Here is an 18,549-nt window from a genome sequence, read left to right as displayed (position 1 = left end):
AAGGCTGCTTCCTTTGGCAGAGGGCAATTCCCAAAAAGAATTACAATGCTGGGATCCTTCAGCAGCCAATCCTCCAGGCAGCTGAGAGAATGAGTGCCTCAGTCCAAAATGGGAACTGAGCAGGTACACCGCATTTGTGTCCTTTTAAATCTTCATAAAATGTGTGCACAATCCAAAGAGGAAATCATTAGATCATCCCTTTATTCAATATTGTACTGGTTTTTGACTCTTAGGCCTCAAACTCAGATGTACAAGAAATATATTATCTTTGATGTTACCTAATTTCAATGCCAAGTCTCCATTCTGCCAGGATATGTTGGAAATGTAACTTCACATGTTCTTAGGCCTTCCTTTCCAAGTCAGGGCTATTTCTAGGCTCTAGGGTCTTAAGCAGCGCCAAAGCTTAGAAGCAGGGGGCGGGGGAAATAGGGGATGGTTATTTATAACATGGTCATTCTGGTTGTCCCTAAGAAGACCACTGGCCCCTTTTGTTTGTTCCCTTCAAAGCCACACTTAGGAAACACCTAGACCTATGGTCCTGTTCCTCTAGCCATTCCCTCTGGAAACTTGCCAACTCCCCAGAACCCCGACAGGGAGAAGGGTCCCTTTCCTCATTGCCCCAGACCCACTGACCTCTTTATTCCTGTGGCCCCCAGGGAATATCTTTCTGATTCAGGAGAAGTCCTTATCTACTAACTACATTGGCAAGTCACTCCACATTTTCGTATAAAACCCAATCCCCTTGAATCTCCAGCAAACAAACACCAAATGCTTTTTTTCCAGAGGCAGGGAGGACTTAATCTTAAACCCTCCTTGAAGGAAATATTTTCAGTCTACCTTTAACAGGAATCAAAGAAAGGAAAAAATGCAAAACAATTCAGATCCCATATTAAAACAGGCTGAAGATTAATTTTTTGCCAAATCACTTAGAGAGTTCTCATTTCCTACATATTCTGGCTACAAGAAAAAAGTAACATAGTTTTCAATAGTCATGACCAATTGGGTTTTATATACAAGACAATTTCAAGAACAGTTGTCCAAAATGACTCTTAAGTTGAAAGGTTACCTCTTTGAGGCTGAGTTTGAATATAAACACATTGAAACATTTTCTTTTAAATGTATCCAAATTTTAGGCCGGTATTTCCCTCCAACCTAGCCTGTGTATTGTAATGATTTCTGTTAGCAAGCATTTTGAACTTAAAACCCTGGTTCTGACACACTGGCAATGTAATCAGCTACAGGCAGCCCCCAATCTTTGAACATGTTGCTTGCCAAAAGATTGTTTGCACATCTGTTTTTATTAGAATATATGTTCTAAGTGTCACAAAACAATAGCATAAATTGTGTGTGTGAGTGTAAAGTTTTTAAGATCTTTATAGCAGGGATAGTTTCTTTCTCCCTTTCTCCCTATTTATAGAATTTATTATTTAATACTTACATTATAAAACTAATATATGCTCATGCAGAAAAACCTAGGAAGCAAAGGGTAAAAAATTTTAATCATCTATAATTTCACCACTGCTAAAATTAGGTATATATCCTTTTATTTTTTCCTGTGATTGGGAATGTGTATTATTTCTTTTTATCAAAAATTATTATCATATTGCCCATTATTTTATAGAAATCCATATTTCACTTGGTAATATACTAGAAACATAAAAGGCCGATATTTTAGAAGATGGCATAGTCCCACTTCCCTTTCTGTGCCTTTATCCTAGGTTTATCCTAGGCCTTGTTCTCTTCTCCCCAGTTTTCCACTTTCAACCCTCCTACCCACCATACTGCCTTTCCTCTCCCGCTCCCTGGCTCCCTTCTCTGTCTCCTGATTAAAACGTCTTCAGTACAGCTGTTCTTGTTTAGGACTTGAGGAGAAATCTGAGTGACAAGATTCACATCAATAGTAAATGACAGGTAGCATCTTAACACCCGTCTCTAAGTTGCTTTTTGAAGAAAGTTTATTATGTCTCCTCCCTACCCTTGCCTGCTCCACCCACCCTACCACCCAGTCCCAATCCATCAGGTCCCAGGCCTGCTGAACTTCCATGCTCCCTCATGCAGTGGCCCTTTCTCTCTATGCCTTCTGTCACTGTCCTAGGGTGGCTGTCATGGAACTCCACCAAGATCTGCAGCGTCCTTCTCCTATGCATTCCTGACTCCCATCTTTGCTACTTCTACCTGCCTTATACACTGACAACAGATCTGCCTGAAGCACAGCTCAAACTATCCCCTTACTGTCTGAAGAATATAGTCCAAATGCTCAGGCTGCAAGGCACCCCTTCAGCCCCATCTTCTACGACACTTGACTTCACACACTCTGTGCCACTGAAACTGAACAGCACCTTGTGGGGCCCTCCTGGGTACAAAAACCTTTCTGTGTCCCCAGTTTCTTGTTTGTAGGGCTGCCCTGAGTTCCAAAGGCAAGATCCAAACAGTTACTAATTAGGGAAGTGAGGGAATGCAGAAACAGAGGAAAAGCAGTCAAGAAAAAAATAGAGCAGCAATAAAGCAGAGTCCTAGCTCCTCCTCAAGGGATATACATAACATATATGTATACAGTATAACAGATTCATACCTTTGTATTCTTCGACAGGCACTAAGGCCCCTACCCGGGGGAGGTTGATAACTTCAGGCTGAGCACAAGCATGTAGACCCCAGACTGTTTAGAACCAGAAGGCTAATCATTGAGATTCCTGGAACACCAACCAATCAGAAGAAAGGCACACTCCCTGCAGCCCTTACCTCAGATTTGCCTTTAAAACTCTTCCCTGAAAACCACCAGGGAGTTCAGGTCTTTTGAGCATGAGCTGCCTGTACTCCTTGCTTGGCACCCTGCAAATAAATGCTGTACTTTCCTTCACCACAACCTGGTGTCCGTAAATCGACTTTGCTGCAAGGCAGGCGAGCAGACCCAAGTTCAGTTTGGTAATACCACAACCAAGCCTATCTATTCTCTGTTCCCAGTGCATCCCTTAAACTTTCCCTGGTTCTTGCTTTTGCTCTTCTCATCTTCTCAATCTGAACACCCTTTCTCCCTCCAGCCCACTTTTAGCCTTCACCTGTGTATTTGTATCTAACAAATACTTGTATGAGGTTTGCAATATGCCAGGCACTGTTCTCATATTTCTCTATATTAACTAATTTAACCCTCATACCAACTCTAAGATACAATTATCATTATTATCCCCATTTTAAAAATGGGAAAACTGAGATGCAGAGTTAATCTTTCTGCTGCCTGTTTAAATACAATCCAAATTTTGAGCCTCAGATTAAATGCCATTGTCCAGAAAGCATTCCCTATTATTCCAAAATGAAATAACAAAAAAGATAAGGTGAAAGAAGAGAATATGGAGGAGCAGGAGGAGAAATTTTTTTAAATGATAACTATATGCCAGGCTTTCTGCTTAGCATTTAACTTGAATTGAACCCTTACCACAAAGCTATAAAATTATCCTAACTTTTCAAGTGCAGAAACTGAGGCTCAGAGAGGTTAAGTGCCTTCTCCGAAGTCAAATAGCTGGTTTCCAAGTGGCAAAGCAGGGAAATGTCCCTGCATTTGGGATGCCTATCCCTTCCCACTATCTGATGTATTGTATAAAGAGTGCACATATCCTATACATGATGCACTGTGTGTGTGTGTGTGTGTATTTATCTCCCTATAGTAGACTGCATTATTGTTCACAATTATTTGCTGCCCTCCCTGCAAGAGAATCAGACATTCCATCCTGTGGCCATATGACTTGCAGTACTTCCCTGTGGGAGAACATTCATGCCCCTTTCTCATCAGGCTCTGCCATGTGACTTGCGTTAGCCAATGAGACAAGAACACAACCTTTAATTGCCATCATGTGCTTTTTCTTTTCTGGTTTCCTTTCTCCTTTTCCCACTGACATGTAAGTGGCATGCTCCTGATAGAGGCTGCTTCTTCAGGCTGAGTCCTAGAATGAAGTGAACACGCCAGCTGATCTGCAGGTGATATGCACATGAATGATAATAATCCTTTGTTGTTCCACTGAGATTTGGGGATCGCTTGTTACCACAGCTCAATATATCGAAAGCTGACTGATAAGCTCCTCTTTTAGACAATAAGCATTTTGAGGGCAAGATGTCTGATTCATCTTTGTACCCTCTTGTACCACTCCCCATATACCCATCCATATCCAATATAAACTTTCATTTGGAAGTCTCTCAGTAAGTATTTGTTGAATAAATGAATGTAAATGAATATAATAAATAACTGAAATGAAAAAATATAGGAACAAGAATATAAAACTAAATGCTTTCCTTCCCTCCCTCCCTTTTTCTTTCTTATTTCCTTCTTTCCTTCCTTCCTTCGTCTCTCTGCACCTCTCTCTCTCTCTCTCTTTCCCAATAGTGGGCAACTTGCAACTTGTGCAATAGCTAGTATTTAACAGATAGAACTGGTCTCTAGAATTAGGAGGCATATTCATGCAGGAAGCATCTTAGTTCTGATGCCAGATTTTCATCATGATCAATGGCTCTATGAGAGACTATCCTTGCCCAGAGCCCAGAGAGCTCAAACAGTGCCCAGACATGGACGCTTTGGCCCAACATTTGGTGATAGTTCTTGGATTCGTAGCTTGATATCCAAAATTCCAGGGACATTGTGTCTCCTTTGTGGAAATTTTTAGCTTAATCAGTACTTCTTGACACTTTGCCACCAGTTATTCCATAATTCAGACAAATCTGAGATTGTTCTCCAAGAGGAGCTATAGAAATTTAAATACAACCTCAAACCTACACCAGCCTGTGAATCACTTCTGAAATTGTGACTTGTTTAACAAAGCAAACAAACAACAACGACAAATAGCTCTCTAGCTATTTGACTTTCCTAGCTGAGGATGTAGGGAAATAAATTCAGGCTTCGGTTGTTAACTGCTCCATCCACACATTCATTTGACTTGGCTGATATGTGAAAGGAAGGAAAGATATTCAGAGTTCTTCTAACTTTCCTTCAGCATTTGGATGCTGGGCCACATGAGCAAAAAAAGTAATTTTATGAATTTGGAGACAAACAAATAAATTGTCTCAGAAACCTTTAATTCTTAAAACTCCCATGAATCTGAAGTATCAATGAAACAAAACTTTTCAACAATTTCTACCACCTAGGAGGGTTTAAAAGTTTTTTGTGATGCACTCTTTGCTCCCACTCTGACAAATATCCCATAAATTGGTCACGATTAAGACCAAATGGAAGAAGATTAGTGATCTTGATTACATTCTCTATCTTAACATAGAGTTATCCTGGCTTGCAAAGTTCACTGCAGAGACTCTACTAATAAATGAAGAAATGAAGATGGTATGCAAACTTTTCCTTGGATTTCACTAAGGCTATTGAAACCCTTTTTTCCCCTTTGTACTAGAAAATAACCGATGTTTTACAAGTGCATGTATTTTTTTAGACATTTAGACCAAACTTCTCAGATGTTTTACAGGCCTTACAAATACATACAAGATTTTTGCTAAACTATTCAGGCAGTTGAGCAGCATTTGACCCACACATAAAATGATGCCTCTGTTCTATCACTAAGTACGTTCAATAAATGTTAGTTTCTCCCCTTTGTTCTGAAAAATTTTGTAGCAGCTATAATTATTGGTTATTTACCATTATTATTATTATTATTAGGCACCCAACAGGGAGCCCTTGATCATTAAGTGCCTATAATTTTTTTAACACACAAGTTTCTTTTAATGCTCTCTGTTTAATTTGCTTTTCCTGTTTTCCATGCTCCCTTTCTCTATTCAGGTTGAGCCAGGTTTGGGTTTACAGTCAGCGAGTAGTGACATACTGTGTCACAATCATAGCTGTCCCTCTTACCGACACTCAGCTGGAACCCCTGGAACTAACGTTATCAAGCACAGTATTGTTCATTCCAATGTGTTTATTAAAAATCTCTAATATGTCTGCTCTGCTGTTAAGCATTCTGAGCACAGCCAGAATTAACCTGATGGAAACATTGAAAGAAAACCTCTTTCCACTGTCCCTTCCACCCAGAAATGCCAAGCCCCACAGGTTAGGGACAGCCTTGACCCTTGCTACAATGGCACATGGAGGCAGGGCTACAACAGCAAGCTGGCACCACATCTGCCCACCAAGACTTTGGTTATAGACAGGGGCTTGTCTCCATCAAGATATTAACCTGACACTTTTCGTCTTCACCCAAATGACTTCAGCAGGGAAGAAGCATTGAGCCGATCCTGAATAATAAAACAGTGATAAAAATGAGAATCAGTATCATTGGAGCCTCTGGATTTGATTCTCAGCAAAGAAAATGCATAGAAAGTGCCTCTGAGGAAGAGCCAACATCCTAAGCTCTACCTTTGTCCTCCTCCCACCACCCCTCTTGTCAATTCCTTGATGTTCACAGGGAAAATCCTTTATAGGGGCCAGATCCTCTCCCACTGCATTCCCCCCAAACCCTTATAATAAGAGGAAGACCTTTCATTTGTGTGGTGCTCTTGGCTTACAGACTGCTTCCACATCCTCGGCCCCAGCTCTGCAGCCCACTAGAGGAAAAGAAGCCTCTGTGTTCTCAGGATGCACACTCAGCTCGAGTCCCTGCCCCAGCCGTCTTGCCTAAGGTTAAGAAAGTCTGCCTTCCCAACAAACCATGTGTAACTTGGAATTTCCTTAGCAGTTACTGGGGCAGTGACATACCTCTCATCCAGGTTCCTCTGACCTGACAGCTTGACTGGCAAGTGGTAGAAGCAGGGAGAATCCTAAGGGCTAAAGGAACAAGCCATGTGTGCCAGGGCAGGGGGCTTTCTGCCATAGCGTCTGTGTTTTGCACACCTGCTGGATCATGTTTCCAAAGGCAGTTGACATCTGCTGACCTAAGTCTACCTGAGCCTGGAAATAAAGGGGGCTGAAGTCTCTCCATTTCTATTCATAGATTTCAACATCTGTAACCCATAAGCAACAAGGAGTAGTGGGATTTGGGCCTCATGGTCCCAATAGTCCTCCCTGCTTCCCTGTGATCTGGCCCATCATGTAGTTCCTTCACACAGAGAAAGAACAAGAAATGGAGGATCTGGGCTCTGTTTCTCCCCTAGCCAGCTACTCATTCTCTCTCAGACTCTCACCTCCGAAGTTGAATTCGTTCCTGATATGATTTTTAGTTTAGTAGATCCACTATTTTTTTAGTCTGAGAGATTAGCATGCAGTGCAAGTGTAAGTGTAGGTGAAGGCACAAGTGTAGGAGAAAGTAGAGACATAAGTGTACAATTTTCTCCTGATGCCATTACAAGGGTAAATGAGGACAATCAACTCTGTTCTGTTTAGTGGATAACCATTAGGTGGAGAGTGGAGCTGTCATACTCAATGCCCTCTTGGGAACCAAAGAATCTTTCTTTCCTCTGCTCTTCCCCCTAATTCTTACCCTGCATAAAACTATTGCAAGGCTAGATTTGAATGTTTCTGTTTCTTTGATTATGGACTCCTTACAGCCCTTGGGCTGCTAATATTTCAAGATAAAGGTCAGCTGTATCAATAGAATGTAGCATAAATGAAAATAATTTTAGCTGCACAGTGTGCTTTCCTACCTGCTAAGAAACAAAAGTGTGTGTGGTTTTCACAAATGGGATGCTGCTTATTAGATGCAAGAAACAAGTATCTGGTCTTTCTCCAAAAGAGGCTGCCTTGAAAACTCTTGCCCAGTCATTAAACCAAAGAGGTGTGTTTCCTTACAGTGAGGTGTCTGCTCGTTCAATTCCATTTTCTGCCACATCCATCCTATTTCATTTATGTGTGGGGGTCTCTTGTTAGGAAAAAGGGAAGTGGGTTAACGGAAGTGTCTCAGATTCTTTTCTTATATGCCTCAAGTCCCTATGGAATAGATCTGATAGTTTCTACAATAACAGCAGCACCACCTTTACGTTCTATCGGGCTCAGATAAATATCTTCAATCACTTTCAAGTTGAAGCAAAAGGAGCTTGGCAATGGGGAACTTTGGAACACTTTGATTCCTGAAAAAGAGAACTTCGGGGCACGTTGCAGATACGTGTGTAAATCATCTTGTGAGCATCAGAAGGATGCCTGATCCCTATGCTACTTTCAGGATCCCCTGATCAAGACAGCCCCTACCTGTTGCAGTTATATCCATATGACTCATGTACTCTGTGCACATAGCAGAAGGCAGCTGCTCAACTGAAGCTGCTCCCTCCAGAGCCGAACCTTGTCTTTATGAGGCACATTGCCACTTAGCAGGTTGAAGACAGATTCTAAGTAGTAAGTGAGCTGGGTCCCTGCCAAGTGATAGACAAGAACACAAGCTGACAAAGGCTTTGAGTCTGTCTGTAGTGTCCCCTTCATCTATTCCACATGGGGGAGAAGGGAGGCTAGGTGGAGGAATGTGCCCCAGGAGCACTCCATAGTGATGGTCAGAAAAATGCCCACCCAGTCAGATCTGCAGGAGCTGTGGATTATGTCCTTTAAGGGAAAGACAAGGAGACGGTTAAGTCAGAAGGGCTTAAATGTCTGGCTCCTTCTTGGTCTCTTGACTCTGAAGTGAGTGAAGAAGACATATGCCAATTTGGACTCATCTTGCTGTGGGGACCAGAACTCCTGATGCACTAGAGAGCTTTTCCATTTCCAGGGCAATTACTTTGCAGATTCCACCCATTTTCCACCTAATGTCCAAAAATTCAGCTCTTCTTAAGTGCAGCTGCTCCATGAAAAAGAATCACAATTCCTGCCCACTGGCTGTTTCAACTCAACAATGAAGAAAACAAAGAGAAACCTAAGAAGAAAGTTCTCCATTCTCTACTTTCATAACCCTCACAGAGGCAGAGCAGGAAGCGTTCGACATAAATATTCTCTTGCTGGATCTTACTAAAAGGAGATTCTTCAGCACACGATAGAGAGGCAAAGTATCAACAAATTGTCACTGCTCATCTGCTGGCTGCTCCTTAGTTTCTTGCTGAACCCCAAACCTATATCCACATAGAAATCTTCTCCCCAGTGACTTTTCTGATATTGGTGTTGAGACTTAGTTCTACTTGTTTTTATCTTACAAGGAAATGATTGGTTTCAGTTTATTGGTTTATTTTCAAACTTCTCCTAACAGCAGAACTTACTGTGTTAGGTTGATAATACTACCCATCATTCTCTTTTACTAAACAATAACCCAGTTCTCTCACTGAGATAAACCTCTCCATTTTGGACCTCAAAGTTTATCCAGTTCAGTCCAAGATGATTTTCTCCTAAGAGCTTTAAACTTCTACATGGATGCAATTAAGACTCTGTCATTTTAGAGGGTTGGGCAACCACCTTTATCAGAAATATTGAATCAATCCCCTTTGAAGACCTCACCTTTTCAAAACATGAGCTATATCCAACATTGATTTCTAGAAAATTCCCTTTGACTCATGAGCTGGGCCTAGACATTGATTTTGGAAGATGGACCGACATTTTCTCACTAACGGGGTTTTGCTTTCTTCTCGTGATGTAATGTGGCCCTCATATTCCTAATACAAATTTATGAACTTTTCACTGCTGAATTGATGCTATAGAAACAAAATAATTTTCAGACCAAAGGCCATGTATGTGTGATTTTGACAGCCCTGTGTGTCATATTGCAAGCAACAATTTTTCTTAATATCAGCCACTGAAACAAAGTTATGTGTGAGTGATGTTGTTATTATATGGAACCACTGATGGCCAGGCTAAATGCAGTGTGATTTCTCTTCTGGAAATTGTTTGCTGTCTCATCCTTATATGCATCCAGGCACTAAAAATCATTTTGACTTCAGCCTCAGGTTGCCCTGTCCCTGACTACGTGTTCCAAAACTTGCAAGGGAAATCAAACCATCCCAGAGAGAAGTTGTATCTATTTTGGATCATCAGATTATGTAAATGATCCAGGTGTTTATTTGACTCTTTATTTTCCTCCTCTTAATTAAAACTCTTTGAAGTTAATTTATTGGCATTTTTAACCTATTGCACTATTTGCCTAAAGATGCAATTTAAAAAATTCCTACCAGGAGTAACCACAGCAATAACCAGGTGGCTTTCAGCAATGCTTGTTTATTTTGAATGCAACATCGTGGCCTTTTTTTACTTTTAATTTCACAAGGGGAAATCTAGCATTTGTACTTTTTGTTTGGGGCTGTAATCACCAGGACAAACTCAAGAAAAGAAAACAGAGCCCAGAAGAATGAGGAATAATTTACAATTAAACCCATGAAGATAAAAGGGAGAGAGCAAAGAGGGAATTAATGACTTAGCAAGAGTTCAGTCCGACCTGCTCCACAGTTTTGTTGACGTCCTGACAAAACCGAGTATCGCTTTGACCCACTTCCAGCTGCCCTAGAACTGGCACCTGGTCTCAATCTGGCCATGCGTGTGGGTCTCAATCTTTTCTTTCTGTACCTCTGAGAAGCAGAGGAAGAGAACTTTTAGGAATCTGAACTTATTTTTCCCTGTCTGGCATTTTTTAAACCTGCTCTCCCTGCATTCTCTTTGTACATAATGATTTCTTTTAAAAATTTAGCCAATTTCTTATACATGATATTCAAAGGCATTTGCTCTCGTTTTCTTTAATTGATTTTGCACATCCATTTATTTCATTCATTCTTTCAATGGGCCGTTATTAAGGTCCAAACAAGTTAGGGATTTGGGGAAAAGGGAGGCCCGCCAAAGTGAATTAGCAACATTCTTGACTACTCCAGGAAGCTAAAAATCTCTCCCTTGTAAGAAGCTTATAAAAAAAAAAAAAATTTGAGAGGACTTGGCCTTGGAATTTATTTGGCACGATGGAATCATTTTCAAGAAGCCGGGAGTAGGCCAAGGGGGAGTGATCAGTAGGAAAGCAGGAAGAAGAGGGCACAGTCATCAAGGGGAGGGGAGCTTCCAGTTTTACAGAAGCTTAGGGCTCAAAGAGCAGAGGTGGAGAAGCTGGCTGGGGGGTGGTCACACAGCGAACGCCACTCTGGAGCAGCTGGAGTGGGGACCTGTAATGGAGAATCTCTCGTACAAATGCCTTACGAATTTCATTTAGGATCACAGACTTAGGAAGCTGAAAGTGATGGTGGAAATCTAGGCCAGCCCATACACTTTACAGATAAGGGACCTGAGGTCCCGATGGGTTACATTACAGTCTGGGGTCACATAACCAATTAGAGACAGCCTGGACTAGAACTCTTTAGAGTCCGCTTTTTCATTGCTTAAAAGCAACAGTATTCAGTAAGAAGGAGATAATAGCACGAGAAGGCAAGATTAGAAGACAAATAAAACCATACAGCATTTTTACTCCAGATTCAGGCCTGTTTTCTCAGAAGAGGAGAAGAACTATAACTAGGACATGTGCTATTGCTATTAGAAGGAGTTAAGGGTGGGCCTCAAGGGGCTCCAGACTAGAAGAGAAGGGCTCATAGTACAAAGAACTTCTCCTGACCATCTTACCCTAAAGTGGTCTGTCATCCTACACGCAGAGCCCTTGGCAGCCTTCCTTTTGACTTATTCTTATCTAGAAATGGACAACCAAAGAATACAAGCTATGAAGGAAAGTCTATAATACACCAGAGAATATATGAGGTAAACCAAGAAGAAAACATGATCCTGGAGGATACACAGAAAAGAGACACTGCTACCTCTGAGGACTGGAAAATGTGAGCAAACACTTAACTTCTAGTAACTTATAATCATAGTCACCGTAACATGGTAACACACGTTCAAATGTAGTCTCCATTTGGGCATGGCTGATAGAAAGAATTTTGTTATCCAAAGATTAGATGGTGAAGGAAAAGAAATTCCAGGTAAATCAGATCTACCTAAAATGAGAATCAAAATTTTAAGTTTTGATTGTGACCCTGTCTTCAAAATAAAACTAAATACTATAAAATGTAAGTTTATTGTATTTATAAAATTTTTTCTCACAATTGCAACTACTAATTTTTAGAACAAATAATTAATCAATTGTGCCCTTATCTATTTATTTTTGAGGGAGAGGTATAATTTTTCCATATAGCTCCTTGAGTTATATTCTACTTTCTCAGCATGATCATTAAGAAGGTCATTTTTGCAGAAACATTTGGGAGGTCAATTCTCTCAAAGGTTTCTATTAATCCTTTGATATCCAGACAATTCTCTTTTGGAGCTACTATTCTGTTCTCTTCTATCATTGTTAACTTAAAAGAAAAACTAACAGATACTCTTTTGTCAAAGGTCTTCCAAAGTTTCAGTTTTTTGTCACCACTTAAAAATCCTGTCTTTGCTTGAGTCAAAGCTTTGTTTTGCAATTTATTTGCCTTGTAGTTACATCACCTTCACTTCACTTCAGAGGGCAGTCCTAGCCTGATGTCAGTTAGTAAGTTTATTTCAAGTGTACAGAGGTTCCTTCTCCTCATCCTTATCCTGTTGGATTTTGGAACAGCTTAGGCTAGTTTATGTTCTGAAACTAAAATGCTAGTTGAAAGCCTAATCATGCTCATACACACAAAAAATCCCCATACACATATACCTTCCGCAGGTTGACTTATGTCTTTCATGTGACTGAATTTGGGAGGAAATGTGTTGCCACTACCATCTCACCAATTATGAAATCATGACCCCTGTCACTTCTGGAATAACAATTTCAAAGTTAATTATAAAACCTATAATGTGATGCTATAATTTATAGTGAATCCTTTGGTAAGGACCACTGTCAGCTCACCTGGAGGACATAAGCCCATACAGGGCTGAGAAGTGGCTGGTAGAATTATGGGCTCCATAAATTATACCCCCTTTGCCACTACAACAAATCCAGTGCTACAAATTCTGCACAGGGTGTGACTACAGAAGGATGTGGTTGGATATCAGTGATGGTGGAAGATTCTGGGTCCACCTGTGATGGTTAATTTTATGTGTCAAACTGACTGGGCCAAAGGATGTCATAATGTTTGGTCAAACATTACTTTGGGTGTGCCTGTGAGGATATTTCTGGATGAGATTGGCATTTGAATTGATAGACTGAATAGGGCAGATTACCCTCCCTAATGTGGGTGGGCCTCAACCACTCAGTAGAAGACCTGAATAAAAAAGGCTGAACAACAGGGAACGCCTCCTGCCTGACTGCCTTGAGCTGGGAACATCACTATTTTTTTTCCTGCCTTCAGTCTCAAACTGAAACATTGGCTCTTCTAAGGTCTCAAGCCTACCAGCCTTCAGACTGGATATTTACACCATCAACTCTCCTGGTTCTCAGGCCTTCAGACCCAGACTGGAACTACACTATCAGCTCTCCTGAATCTCCAGCTTGCTGAGTGTTCTTAAGACTTGTCCTCCTTCATATATACGTAAGGGAGTAGCCTCTGCATCAGATGTTCAAATCTCAGTTCTGCCGCATGCTAGCTATGACTCACCTACCTTCCCTGTACCTCAGTTTCCTCACTTGATAAACGGGACTAATAATAAAACCTATCCCATAGGGTTTTTGTAAGGATCTAATAAGTGAAAACATATAAGAGTATGTGGAATACAGTAAGTGCTCTATAAATATTAGCTATAGACTTTGATCTCAGAAACACATACAAATGATGACTCTTGTATTTATGCCCCTGAATTTGGTGTCTCCCAGAGCCCAGTCTGCTTACTGATGGGGTTTTAAGATCTGGCTCATGCTCTCTTTGTATCTCATCCCTGGCTTTTGTGACCTTTTGCTTGTTTTTCCCTCTCTTAACTACCCTGAATCACAACCATTTCTGCAAATATTTATATCCCTGGGCTGACACTGTCACCCTGACCAACAGAATCCATCTCAGAGGTCCCAGAACTCAGAATCTGAAAAAATGTTAGGACTAGAAAGTAGCTTTGAGAGCATCTACTGCAAACAGATTTAAAACTTTTTCTTTTATGGAGATAAAAGTTATATGTGCCTTTAGTAGTAAAATTCAGAAAACAGAGGAAAGATCATCTTTCCTTAGTTTGCATGGTAGATAAAGTCACTTCGTCCTTTGGACTCCCACAGCAATTTTTAATAACCTTCTTTTATAAGTCAGTGGTTTGTGTTTTTCACTTGTCTTCCCTTGAGACTGAGGCCTTCAAAGCAAATCAGTGTATGCCCTGTGTCTGCCACTTTCATTCATGAATGGATGTATGACTAAATTACTGACTAATTATATAAGAGAATAAGTGGGTGAGTGAAGGAAGAAGACTAATAATCATTTTTCACCACAGTCTTATCCTATAGGTGCCAAATCACTGGAGACTGGAATGAAAGTCTTAACTATAATTCAGGCTGTATTATATGTGTACACATTTTTATGGCTTACACTGAAAATTAAGCGCTTGATAATGACCTATTTCATTTTTATGAATGTGTAAATTAAGATAATAAAATCTGAAATTAAATTCACAGACCAGCCTCAATTCAGCCATATCCAGTTTTCCTTGCTATGTCCTTTCTAGGGCATTCAGCTCAGAATTTTAGCTCAGTATATTTGTAAATTTTCTGGGCTATCTCTTTCCCTGTATTAACTTTTTCACTGATTCCAATGGCTTCTTTTAGAGATGACTAAGGGATCCAAGGTTAGATGTGGTAAATAAAAAAACAGATTCACAAAGGCATGTCTCTTTCTGTGACCTTCTCAGGAATTTAATGAAAATTAGCTCAAATATAAAGAGCTAATAAAGCACATTTTAAAATGACATGGAGCCTGGACCTGATCAAGCTCCTAGATCTATTAATAATTTGTAGGAAATAAAGCCTGGAGAAATATGGTGGTGTAGTCAGCAAAATCACAACTGTAGCAAAAACTCTACAAGGCAAAGACTGGCTCCTGAAAAAATAAACAAGGAGAGAGTGAGGTATGGAGAGAGAAGAGGGAGATGGAGGGGTAACCTACATATTAAAAGAGACTTAAGATGTGCACCAACAAAACCCAGGTGTGGACCTTATTTGGATCTTGATTCAAGCAAACAAATGGTGAAAATAAAGTGACATTTATGAGATAATTGAATAAGGTACATTTAAAAAATCATCATCAGTTTTTAAAAGGTGAGAAAATGGTATTGTGATTGTATATTTTTAAAGTATTCTTATCTTTTACAGGTAAATATTAAATTATGAGTAAAATAATTTAATTTTTCAGCTTTCAGATAATATAGGAGGGACTTCTACTTTCAGCCAAGATGGAGTAACGGGGGGCCAGACTTACCCCCTGCCTAAAACTCCCTCTCATCCAAAAAAGACAAAATGTATGGAACAATGGTTATTATGGCAGTGGACAACAGGCAACAAAGGACAGTATTCCCTGAGAGATAGGGGAAAAAAGAGGTGAGGCCTATTATCACCACTGCTTTCTGCATTGAGAAAGCTTCTAGATAATGGTCCAGGAAAGATGTAACCCAAGAAGAGTCCAAGGGACTCCCTGAGTTGAGCTAAGAGTCCAAGGAGAGTATTGTTGGCAGGACAGAGTACTGCAAATGAGAGATGTGCACGAAGAATCCTAGAGATACACGGCAAGTCCCTGTTGAGTATTCAGTTAGAGTACAGGTCAGTGCATACATGTGAGGAAAGTATCTGACGTTGGGGAAAGAACTATCCAAAAGAGTAAGAGGGAATAGTGCCCCGGTCTCACACAAGGCTGAGGTAGTGCCTGCTACCACCAACTAGATTGGAGAACCTATAATTCAAGGGGCATTGGGTTGAGTCTTGCCTCAGCAGTAGGGGATAATTAGACCTCGACTGAGCACTGCTCTGGACCTGCTTAACAAATCATAAAAGCAAGACCCAAAAGGATCAAACTGTTTCCAAGTAACTTAACTGTATCCAAGAACTATGCTCAAGATTATTCTTAAGAATACAACAATATCCTCTACCCAGCAAGGTAAAATGTATAATAGATAGATAGATAGATTGATAGATCGACAGATAGATACATACAGAGATAGATAATGTATGATTTATAATAAAAAATTAGGTCTGCAAAGAAGCAGAAAAGCACTACCTATAATTAAGAGGATAATCAATCAATAGAAACTGACAAGAAACTAGCACAGATTTTAGAAACAGCAGACAAGGACATTAAAAGTTATAATAACTGTGTTTCAGATGTTCCAATGCAGTGGCTGAAGTGGCTATATTAGTAAAAGATGAAATAATTGCTAGAAACAAAGAGGGATGTTTTAGAATGATAAAAAGGTCAGTTCATCAGGAAGATAAAATAATTTATACATACATGCACCTAACATCAAAGCCTGAAAATACAGGAAACAAAAAGTAGACAGAATTGAAGGCAGAAATAGATAATACAACAATACTAGCTGGAGATGCAATATCCCGCTCTCAATAATGGATAGAAAAACTATACAGAAAATTAACAAGTATATAAAAGGTTGAACAAAACTATCAACCAACGTGACCCTAACATCTGTAGAACACTCCACCCAACAATAACAGAATATGCATTCTTTTTAAGTTTACATAGACATTTACTAAAACCATAATCTGTTACATAAAACAGGTATTAATAAATATAGAATAATTCTGTTATACAAAGTTTTTTCTCTGACCACAATAAAATTACATTAGAAATAAATAACAGAACAATATCAGGAAAATCCCCAAATATTTGTAAGTCAAACAACACATTTCTAAGTAACCCATGTGTCATAAAATAAATTAAAAGAGAATTTACAAAGTTTTTTCAATTGAATGAAAATGAAAACATAGCATATCAGAATTTGTGGAAAGCAGCTGAAGTAGTACTTGCAGGGAAATATATGACAATACATGCCTTTATTAGAAAAAAAGAAAAGTCTCAAATCAATTACCTCAGCTTCTACTTTAAGAAACTAGAAAAAAAGAGCATATTAAATCAAAGTAATCAGAACAAAAGAAATAATTATAATCAAGTGGAAATCAATTGAATGAAACACAAAAAATAGAGTAAATCAATGAAAAAAACTGATTCTTTGAGAAGGTCAATAAAGCTAATAAACTTCTAGCTACAATGATCATGACACAAAGAGAAAGGACAAAGTATCAATATCAGGAATGAGAAAGTGACACTATTCTACAGATATTAAAATGATAACAAGGGAATGTCATGAACATCATTATACATGTAAACTTGACAACTTAGCTAAAATGAACAAATTCTTTAAAAAACACAAACCATCAAAGCTCCCTCAAAAAGAAATAAATAAATTGAATAATCCAGATCTATTAAAGAAATTAAATTAGTAGTTAAAATCCTTCCCAGAAAGAAAACTCCAAGCCCAGATGAATTCTACCAAATGTTTAAAGGAGAAATAATGACAATTCTATACAAACTCCTCCAATAAATTCAAGATGACAGAATATTTCTCAACTTATTATTCTGAGGTCAGCATTATACCAAAATCAGATATCAAAATCAGACAATGGCATTGTAAGGAAAAATATCCACAGAAAACAGAGATTCTTACAAAGTTATTGTAAGATCCAATGAGAAAACCAATGCTCAAATCCTCTCTATTCTACCTTCTAATTATCATCTACAACACTTCTTCCCATCCCAAGGAACTTTCAGATCCCCATCCTGTTGTATCTGGATCATTTCCCAAACCTCCTTACTGTCCTCCCTTTTACTTTCAATCTCCCAAATCCAGTACTCCAGATAGAGGTATCTTCTTAAAATGTAAATCTTGGCCTCAATGGCTCTCTGTACCCAGGTTAGAGTCTAAACTCCCTGACAAGCTTATAAGATCCTTCATGATCTGACCTGCTGGTCCCCAGGCTCATCATCTTCTTCTTCCTCATGCTTCTTTCTGTGATCCAGCCACACTGCACTGCTTGCCCTCCCCCAACACGTAAGTCAAGTGCTCGCTCTTTCTTCTGGACTCTGATATCCAATGTTCCCTCTTCTTGGAATATTTTCTCTACCCTACCCATCCCCATCTCATCTGCTTCTGGTTAACTAGACATATTATTTTTAAATAGATAACAATTCTTCCATGAACTTTTTCTGACTCTTCCCACCACCCATCTCTGGGTCAGGTGCCCTCCTAATGCTCCCATAGATCATTTTGCTACCACTGCTACAGCATTCATTATGACCTATGACAGTTCCCTGCTTATTTTCTCATTAGGTTCTTATCTCTTTAAGGTCAGAGACCATGTGTTGCTCACTGAGATCCTCCCAACATCCAGAACATTGAGAGATAGAAAGGATGCTCAACAAATATTTGTTAAATGGATAATAGTTCCATTTATTGAATGCTTACAGTGTTCCAGGCACTGTGCTAGGGACTTTATAGGCATTATCTTTTTCTTAGCACATCCATCCAAGAGGTACTATTCTATATCCACTTTCCAGAGGAGAAAACTGATGTACAGAAAGTGATACAACTCATCTGACATCACAGATGTCAGATATATTCTAGAGTCAGAATTCAAATCCAAGTCAAGGGGTCCCTAGAGTCTATGCTTCTAACCACAATCATTTACAAATGAATGAATGAATGATTTCAACAGCTACTTACTGAGTACCTCCCATATGACGGGGCCTGTTCTTGGTCCTGAGGATACTATAGTGAATAAAATAGACCAAAATCCATGACTTCGAGCTTAC

The 18,549-nt window shown here is 39.5% G+C and overlaps 1 protein-coding gene across 16 annotated transcripts in view; it reads right to left on the bottom strand.

Annotated features, from left to right (window-relative positions):
- The window catches only part of LOC309665525 (uncharacterized protein), a 572,167-nt gene that overhangs the window by 249,031 nt on the left and 304,587 nt on the right, over positions 1-18,549 (bottom strand). For 14 of the 16 annotated variants that reach the window (XR_014266444.1, XR_014266445.1, XR_014266446.1 and 11 more), the window contains one exon: positions 1-18,549. This exon is cut by the window's left edge. The gene's annotated coding sequence lies outside the window, so the exon portion shown is untranslated. The other 2 variants (XR_014266449.1, XM_082472157.1) reach the window with 1 other exon arrangement.

Source organism: Balaenoptera physalus (genome assembly GCF_965194825.1).
Source record: "Balaenoptera physalus genome assembly, chromosome: 8".
Lineage (NCBI taxonomy): Eukaryota > Metazoa > Chordata > Mammalia > Artiodactyla > Balaenopteridae > Balaenoptera > Balaenoptera physalus.
This window is presented reverse-complemented; position numbering and strand designations above follow the sequence as displayed.